Genomic DNA, 10,000 nt, shown 5'->3' on the forward strand with positions numbered 1-10,000 from the left:
ATGGATGCCATCCACACCTATCAATTGCCTGACTTCATCTGTAAATAAACACAGTTAACCTCAATCGAACCGTAACAATATTTTCTGTTCATGCAATAAAGCTTTCAGTTGTGTGTAAGCGCTTGTGGTGTTCACTCTGTCTGTGTCTTTTTTTTTTTTGCGCAACTATTACGCCAGAAGGAAGCTCAATCGTGGTCCAACTTTTTGCTTGTTTCATGAACTTGACCACTAATGTTTCAATAACTCGAGCAGAACAGCTCGAGTCGGCAGCGTCGAGCCGCCTTCACCTAGCGTGCGCGCGTGCGATGAGCGGCACCTGAGACCTCCCGGTGACGTGGCACGAGAGAGTGTGCCACTCAATGATCTCGCAGCCAGGAGGAAGAAATACTGAGGAGAGGCCGTTACGTCACATTTTGTGAAGCCGGACGCGGAGGGCTCCTCCTTGTCAGGTTGGTGACCCTTCAGCTCGCTTGCGCATGCGCAAACGGCGCCGCGGAGAGCGAAGCAATCGCCGAGTGCCGAGAAGGGGACCTCGGTCGCGCCGGGCCGTGGGGCCGATCAAGAATAAACGTGCTGCGATGCTCGCTTGTAGCGTGCCAGGGTGCCACCCACAGCTTTATTACGGCCCATGTCGTGCTTCTCCAATAAACTTCTAGATTCGCACTTTGTGTTAATCAGCTGAAGGCAAGAAAGCAACGGTGCAACTTGGCAGGATTATCTGACCGGACAGCTCGTTTTTTTCAGTAGAAACGGTAAGTTCGGGGTACGCAACATAATTTAACAGTGACATCTGAATTGGTCTTGCTACTCAGGAAGAGACAGTAGGATTGGGCGTGTTGTTATAACATGACAAAAGTGCTTAACAGCGCAAACGACCGGAGGGGATAGAAGAGACGAGACAGAGCGCTGAACTGCCAACAATTTATTTCTTGCGAAGCTCTTCGCTTTCATACAGTCATCATTTGCACTAGTCATGCGCGAAACACAATGATAATGCATAAGTACATGACACCGACAAGCGAAGGAACAACTTTTCTTTATCGGTGAGCGCGACAGAAGGTGTGCTAACACAAGCATCTTTCAATGCGCATATCTTTTCTGCCTCTATGATGTCGCGTGTGGTGCGATCCCTGCATGTAGCAACAATAGTACAATCTGAAAATAATGTCCGGCAGCCACACGTGCTGCAGTGAACGGACAGCCATCCTTGTTTATAATGATTCACATTGTACATATGTTCCTTCAGCCTCTCATTTATACAACGACCTGTTTGACCGACGTAATATCTTCCACACGATAACTGCAGCTGATACACCACATTACAGATACAATCTCTAAATTTATTTGCATGTTTAGTAGTGCAACCGAGGGTGGGTCTGGACGGAGGAACGGACAGCTTGCACAGGCGACTCAATTTTTGGGGGGGCCGTAAAGACCACCTTCACATTAAATCGCTGTGCCACTTTCTTAAGATTGTGCGCTATCTTGTGCATATAAGGAACCACGGCGAAAGCCTGTCTAGCAGTGACAGGTTGGACTACGTTATCGTTCCCTTTGGCCTGAAGTTCACGCAGCAGGCCTTCGGCAACGGAAACTTGCACGTGGGTCAGGGGTATCCAGCCGACGTCAGCCTTGAAGAGTTGCTCAACAAAGCTTTCGGTAATCTTGTGCACACAGGATTTCGTAGGGCACATTGAAACAAGATTTTGCGAACCTCGCTTAACTAATTTAGAATGCGCGGAATGAAATGGCAAAACGGCTTATTTCCACGCGGTTGATACATCCAGCAAGTGCGGGCCATTATTCAGGAATAGCTTAACAGTCAAGGAACCTGCTTTCACAATTCTCAGAAAGTTCATAAGTAGCTCAAATGTTTGAAACCACTCCGCATCAGGTCTAAACTGCAAGAGCGTCATTCTTATACGATGCAACATCGGTGTCCATAAAAAATGAAAAAATCATCACGTATCTGAAAACGTGCGTCACATTAGTGTTAGTGAAAGCTTCCGAAATGGATCTGTCTAATTTGCCTAAAAACAAGTCACTGACGATGGGAGCGATGCAAGCAACCAATACAGATACCGGATTTTTGAAGGTGAGGTTTTCCATCCCATAGGATGTACGTCGACTGCAGGTAAAACCTAAGAAGCTCTAAAAAGCCACTGACGCTGACGTCAGACTGAGTCTGGAATTTCCAGGCGCCAAACTCATCTATATATTCTTCAATGCATTGTAACAATGCCTCATGCGGAATAGAATAATACAGGTCCTTGACGTCTACAGAAAAGACGAAGAGACTCTTATTCCAACGTGACGCAATTAAATTCTGGACTTCACATGAACTTTTTACCAGAAACGGATCGTTCACTTCTAGGCATTTCAAGGTTTTCTGCAGGTAGAGCGCAACACATTTTTTGCCAGGTACCATTTTCAGATACTATTAGCCTAAAAGGAATGTCGACCTTATGTGTTTTTGCACTGAAGAAGGCTTCAAGGAAATCTTCCTTGGCATCTGACATGTTCTTATGGACACTTACAAGATTTAACTTGCGAAGCAGGCTCTTAGCTTTACTTTTGACCTTTTGGCCTCCGAATGATCCTTTATTGCCCGTGTGTTTACGGCATACATTCGCACGAATGTCGTATATGGCACTCGAGCCAAGCTACAGCAGCACGGGTTGGTCGACGGCGACCATATCGAAGAAATGTTGGCCGCAGATAAAGCTACCCAGCACAAAGCGTGAACAAGATGAGAACTCTTCAAACAGCTTCGCAAATCGCAAACCTTACTGTGCCCGTGGTGCGAGCACGGATGGGCCGATATGGCCCATGTACTTTGGGAATGCCCATCAGATAGGCTACGAGGAAGGACGACGACAACTGAAGGACCCTCTGAAGCGGGACGCCTTGCTGAGCGATGGCAAGCCGCGCCCTTCTCAGCGAGGCCCCCGAAGACCAGTAGTGGGCCGTCCAGCGGGCCAGAGCCGTCGTCGCGGACCTCGGAAGATGTTCCTTGAGTAGTGCATCCCTGGCAGCCTAGACCCGGGCACAGTAACATCATCATCATCATCATCATCATCAGCCTGTCTACGCCCACTGCAGGGCAAAGGCCTCTCCCATGTTCCGCCAATCAACCCGGTCCTGTGCTTTCTGTTGCCACGTTATACCTGCAAACTTCTTAATCTCATCTACCCACCTAATTTTCTGTCTTCCCCTCACGCGTTTGCCCTCTCTTGGAATCCAGTCAGTTACCCTTAATGACCACCGGTTATCCTGCCGACGTGCTACGTGGCCGGCCCATATCCATTTCTTCTTCTTAATTTCAACTATGATATCCTTAACCCCCGTTTGTTCCCTGACCCACTCTGCTCTCTTCCTGTCTCTTAAGGTTACACCTATCATTTTCCTTTCCATCGCTCGCTGCGTCGTCCTCAATTTAAGTTGAACCCTCTTTGTAAGTCTCCAGGTTTCTGCTCCGTAGGTAAGTACCGGTAAGATGCAGCTGTTATATACCTTCCTCTTGAGAGATAGTGGTAGACTACTATTCATGATTTGATAATGCTTGCCGAATGAGCCCCATCCCATCCTTATTCTTCTAGTTATTTCACTCTCATGGTTCGGCTCCGCGGTTACTACCTGTCCTAAGTAGACGTACTCCTTTACAACTTCCAGCGTCTCGCCACCTATCGCGAAGCGCTGTTCTCTGCCAAGATTGTTCCACATTACTTTAGTTTTATGCATATTAATTTTCAGACCTACTCTTCTACTTTCCGTATCCAGTTCAGTAATCATGAGCTGTAATTCGTCTCCCGCGTTACTCATCAATGCAATGTCATCAGCGAAGCGCAGGTTACTGAGATACTCTCCATTAACTCTTATCCCTAATTCTTCCCAATCTAGGGCCCTGAAAACCTCCTGTAAACACGCGGTGAATAGCATTGGAGAGATCGTGTCTCCCTGTCGTACGCCTTTCTTTATTGGGATTCTGTCGCTTTCTTTATGAAGGACTATAGTGGCTGTGGATGCGCTGTAGATTTCTTCCATTATGTTTATATAGGCTTCGTCGATGCCCTGATTCCGCAGTGCTTGCATGACTGCTGATGTCTCCACCGAATCAAATGCCTTCTCGTAATCTATGAAGGCTATGTATAGGGGTTGGTTGTATTCCGCGCATTTCTCTATCACCTGATTGATAGTATGAATATGGTCTATTGTTGAGAAGCCTGTACGAAATCCTGCCTGGTCCCTTGGTTGATTAAACTCTAATGTCGTATTAATTCTGTTAGCAATTACTTTTGTGAATAGCTTGTAGACAACGGACAGTAAGCTGATGGGCCTGTAATTTTTCAGGTCCTTGACGTCCCCTTTCTTATGAATCAAGATGATGTTGGCATTCTTCCAAGATTCTGGTATCCTCCCTGTCGAGAGACACTTCGTATACAGGGTGGCCAGTTTCTCTAACATAATCTCTCCACCGTCTTTCAACAGGTCTGATGTTACCTGATCCTCACCAGCGGCTTTGCCTCTTTGCATTCCCTTTAGGGCTTTCTTTACTTCTCCTGTTAATACTGGTGGGATGTCAGATTCCTCTGCGCTATTACTGCTTCTTACGTTATCATCCTGACTGTCTCGGCTGCTGTACAGATCTCTGTAGAACTCTTCCGCTACCTCAACTATTCTATCCTTATTGGTTGTGACCTTGCCATCCTTGTCCCTTAACGCATACATCTGATTTTTGCCTATGCACAGTTTTGTCTTCGTAGCTTTGAGGCTTCTTCCGTTCTTTAGAGCATGCTCAATTCTCTCCATATTATACTTTCTTATGTCGGCTACTTTACGCCTATTGATCAACTTCGAAAGCTCCGCCAGCTCTATTTTGTCTGTTGCATTTGAGGCTTTCATAGCTTGACGTTTCTTAATGAGGTTTTTCGTCTCTTGGGATAGCTTACCAGTATCCTGTCTAACGACTGTACCCCCGACTTCCACTGCACACTCCTTAATGATACTAGTCAGATTATCATTCATTGCGTCAACGTTAAGGTCAGTTTCCTCGGTTAAAGCCGCGTACCTATTCTGAAGTGAAACTCTGAATTCCTGTACTTTCCCTCGCAGAGCTAGTTCATTAATCGGCTTCTTGCGTATCAGTTTCTGCCGTTCCTTCCTCACGTCTAGTTGAATTCTAGATCTTACCATTCTATGGTCACTGCATCGGATCTTGTTAACTACTTCCACATCCTGTATAATGCCCGGGTGGTCGCACATTATGAAGTCTATTTCATTTTTAGTTTCGCCATTAGGGCTCCTCCACGTCCACTTACGAGTAGTCCGTTTTCTGTAGAAGGTGTTCAAGATCCGTAAATTATTGCGTTCTGCGAACTCTACTAGTAACTCCCCTCTGGCATTTCTAGAGCCGATGCCATATTCCCCAACTGCATGATCTCCAGCCTGCTTTTTGCCTACTTTTGCATTAAAGTCGCCCATCAGTACAGTATACTGTGTCTTTACCTTACTCATTGCTGATTCTACGTCTTCGTAGAAGCGTTCAACCAGTTGATCATCATGGCTGGATGTAGGCGCATAGGCCTGTATCACCTTCATCCTGTACCTCTTATTAAACTTAATCACGATACATAACACCCTCTCATTAATGCTATAGTATTCGTCTATATTGCCAGCTATATTTTTATGAATAAGGAACCCCACTCCTAGTTCTCTTCTGTCAGCTAAGCCACGATAGCATAGGACGTGTCCGTTCTTCAGCACTGTATAAGCCTCCTGTGGCCTCCTAACCTCACTGAGCCCTATTACATCCCATTTAACACCCTCTAATTCCTCGAGTAGTACAGCTAGACTCGCCTCACTAGATAAAGTTCTAGCGTTATATGTAGCCAAGTTCAGATTCCAATGACGGCCTGTCCGGACCCAGAGATTCTTAGCACCCTCTGCTGCGTCGCAGGTCTGACCGCCGCCTTGGTCAGTTGCTTCGCAGCCGCTGGGGACTGAGGGCCGAGGGTTAATTGGTGTATTCATGTGGGAGGTAGTGGCCAAGTACTACACCAGGGTGGCCAATCCTGCTCTGGTGAGGGAGTGCATTGCTGGCTGTGGTCGCCAGTGAGGCTGCACCCCAGGCCTTTTTTACACAATTCCATCATCACGCGCAATTCCAGCACAGTAACAACCGTTGGACAAATAAAGTTTATTCAACTCAACTTAAGAACTGTGTCAAACAAGTGGTTCAGGCATGTCTTTAATTCTTGACGCTGGAAGCTTCGGTGAGAACACTGGGCCACTGCTTTCCAATGGTTAATGTGACCGTTGTACACGGGAACGTGTCACCGCCACACGCCTCTCGCAATAAGAGACATCGGTGCTGTCTTTCTCGTCTTGGAGTTCTAGCCTTGCAGCGCCGACGGACGCAATAGCAGGGTGCCGAAAGAGAACAGCGAAGCAGCAGCGCCAACCACTTTCGGAGAAGCTGTCGCGGGCTTCAAGAACAACCACTTTCGACGGCAAGTAAAATTATCTAACACGCAACCGCGAAGGCCAACGCTCACTGTAGGCTTCCAACACATTGCATCATTTGTGAAATGCAGCGACTGCATAAAAATGCGGATTCGCAGCTTCAGCCGGTTCTTAGAACGGACAGCCGGGATAGTTGGACTTGATAACGAATTGAATTGTAAGCGCAAAATACGAGACAAAAGAAGAAGAACGCACTGACAGCGCTCATTCGTGATGCAGACGACGCGACACGACGGTGTGACAAAGGAATCCCAGTCACCCTTCCGAAAGCAGGTGACTTCCGCTACACTTTTTGCTATGCAGCTCGGACAGCGAGGGCCTCTCCTTAGCTTTCCTTCCTCCATGTCTCGCGGCGAATACATACACGCTTGCGGAACATGAATGTATGAGAAACATCAGAATGCGTTGTATCGACGATTGTTACTGAATCAAATGAAAAGCAGAACACTTACTTTGCGCACTTCATTTAAATATTTTCTCAAAATTAAGATAAAGGCATAAACCTAGCAGTACTGTCGCTACAAACTACCAAAAAACAAATCCGATTTTTTTTAGATACTTAGATCAATTGTAATAAACTATAAACTAAGGCAAGGCACTTGGGCGCCCAAGAAGGTCATGTAGATAACGGGGAGCGTACAGTTGGCCGGACTCCGGCTGTGCCAGCGGCAAATCACGTGTGCAGGGCCTTCGCTCAAATGCGTTTGCCTGTGCTGGCGGGCCACGGGATCTCGATTTGACCAATCAGGTGTAAAGGCGCGCATTTCAAATGTAGCGGCGGATTTGCACCACGTGATCCTGCTAGCCGATCACGTGCACTCGCGCGCTTGCCTTTTTGCCACGGCTATGTCAGCTAGTGTAAACTCCAGGTAAGCGGGAATTGCGTCACTAGCCCCAAATTTTCCCCTGGCACTCAGTGGGCCAAACTTGGAAGCCAGTAAAGAAAAAAAGTCACAGTTTCGCCGCAACGGCGAAGCAATGAATGCGATAGCAACAAATTGGAATGTAACGCGAAGAAGGGAAAGCAGCTCGAAATTGCCAGCGCGTCGCTCGAGCCCAAAGGACGCACGAAAAGAACGCACACAGGACGAGAGCGAACTATCATGCGTCACAGCTCGATACTTGAAGCGCACTGCTGAAACAAAGCAGGACGCACGAAACGAACGCACAGGTACAGCCGTCATTTTTATGAAAGGGAACACGCGAGTGCGTGGCGAATAGCCTCGTACAGTACATGTGGCGTGGCGCTGTGGCGAAATGTGAAAACTGAAAGGAGAGAGCGGCGCCGTTCCATGTATTGCCCTGCACCCATTCTTGCTGTTTTCCTTCTTTTTTATCGCTTTATTTTGTTACGCTAGTCTGATCTGTGCCAACATTTGTTTTGCTTTTCGTTTCTCGCGAATGCTTCCGAAACTGCGATAGCAACAATCCTTATCGAAAGCAATCATTGCCCGCTTAAATGCCCCAACCGAACACAGATGTCAAGAAGAAAGCGTAAAATAAAGACACGTTCGTGACGGGAGTGTAGGGCAGCAGTCGGGAACGTCACCCCTCTCTGCTTTTATTTTCGTATTTCGCCACTGCACCGCGCACATAGGCGGCGCGAGGCTATCTGCCACGCGTTCGCTTGTTCCCTTTCATAAAAACGACGGCTGTACACACAGGACGAGCGCGAACTAAATATCACAGTTGTTACTTATTTCTGTTTGAACAGCGCGCTCCTCTCGCAAACGCGGCCGCTGCAGCGAGCGAAGTGACCTTCGTACGCTCTGTGACTTCAGCGCGGACATCGAGGGGAAAGCACAAGACATACAACCCCTCCCCCCTTTCTTTCCTTGAGATAAGCGCACGAAGGCGACCACGCCCTGAAGGGCGCAGAGCATCGGCGTTCGCAGGAGCGGGGCGACGACCTTCAAAGCGCGCCCAACGCCCAGCGCGCCATCTCGCTGGTAATGAAGAAACGCTTATAAGCACCTGCCGTCTCTGAGTCCGGCCAGCAGTAAAGGGTGTGTATATAACGCTCGCCGTAAGCTACCTGGAGGATGTGCGTTTCGTGGCGTAGTGGTTACTGCCACGCGCTGAGGAGCGAGAGGTCCCTGGTTCGATTCCGCGCTTCGGAAGCATTTTTCTGAATTATTTTTCCTTGGGGCTTTTATATATACGTATAGACATACTTATACATATACGGTGCATGACGGCGACGGGGACGGACAAAAACCAGCCGAGGCTCTCCATATAATTGCTATCGCAATAAAATTCGTTGTGTTTGAGCAGCGCTGCAAATGTCGAGCTGTTACTCTCGTTAGATCGTGGTCATACTGCGCGTGTTGTTTTCGCGAGTCCTTTGCGCTTGATGGCGCGCTGCAAGTATCGAGCTGCTTGGTGCTGCTCTTGTGACTTCGTAATTCGTTGCTATCGCATTCATTGCTTCGCCTATGCGGCGAAGCTCTGTCTTCTTAGAGTTACACATACGACACACCCGAAAAAGTGCTGAAATACCACAGTGAACACGAAGAAATAACACGCAAAAATGAAACTCAAGGTCAGAGTACGAAGAAGGGAGGAAAAAATCCTGTCGTTTCAGGCACACATTGAAAAGCGAAGCGCACACCGGTCGTCACCCGGGTAGCTCGTTGTAATTCAAAACGCAAACGCTGACTGCAACGTTATTGTTTTCCTTTTCTGCCCTGTTCATGAATATTTAAAGGTGCTAAATGACAACAAAAACTGGTCAGCGAAATCCTGTTCAACCAAACCAGTTTGCGGAACAAGCATTTAAACATACATTCGGCAAACATATATTGCAAGTTATGAATTTCGTAGAAAAAGTGAAGATGGACCGTTAACCAATATCAAAGCGAAGTTTCCGTCTGCGCGTTAGCTATAGCATCAATCGGCTCTGAAAAACTGTCAACAAGTAGCTTCAGTTTCTTACAAGACTACTGAAAAACGCGCTATGCCAAACCGAAAAGTTATGTTCAATAGAAAGCAAGCGCGGAAGAACTTCCTTTCCGTCCTACAACTTTCTGATAAGGATAGCGCTTGCTTCTTCGTAACGACTGAAGTGTGCTCACCTGTCGTCCGTTGGGAAGCGGAAAAATTTCGCCTTGCTGTTCCTCCCCGTGGTCTCACACCACACAACCACTCAGCATGCCTTCTACCCTTTCCTCAGTTTTTCGGACATTGTCGGCATGTTCGCGGGTACAGAAACAAAAATTTTCGAACTTCATAACATATTAAAAAACGCCCACGTGCAGACAGCGAAAGCGGCAGGAGCAGGCGAAAAGAATGGCAGCAGAAACGATAAGAGCGAAAGTGCCACCTGTTGGCGCAACGAAGGAAGCGACGAAATAAAGTATAGGACGTTAACAACAACAAAAAAAAAGAGCCAAACACATTTTATTTCTACACATAATTGCACCACTTCAGTTTATTGTTATGCAATTTGAAAGGATAAAAGCACATACACAAAAGTTAC

This window comes from Rhipicephalus sanguineus, chromosome 1 (genome assembly GCF_013339695.2).
Source record: "Rhipicephalus sanguineus isolate Rsan-2018 chromosome 1, BIME_Rsan_1.4, whole genome shotgun sequence".
NCBI classification, from domain to species: domain Eukaryota; kingdom Metazoa; phylum Arthropoda; class Arachnida; order Ixodida; family Ixodidae; genus Rhipicephalus; species Rhipicephalus sanguineus.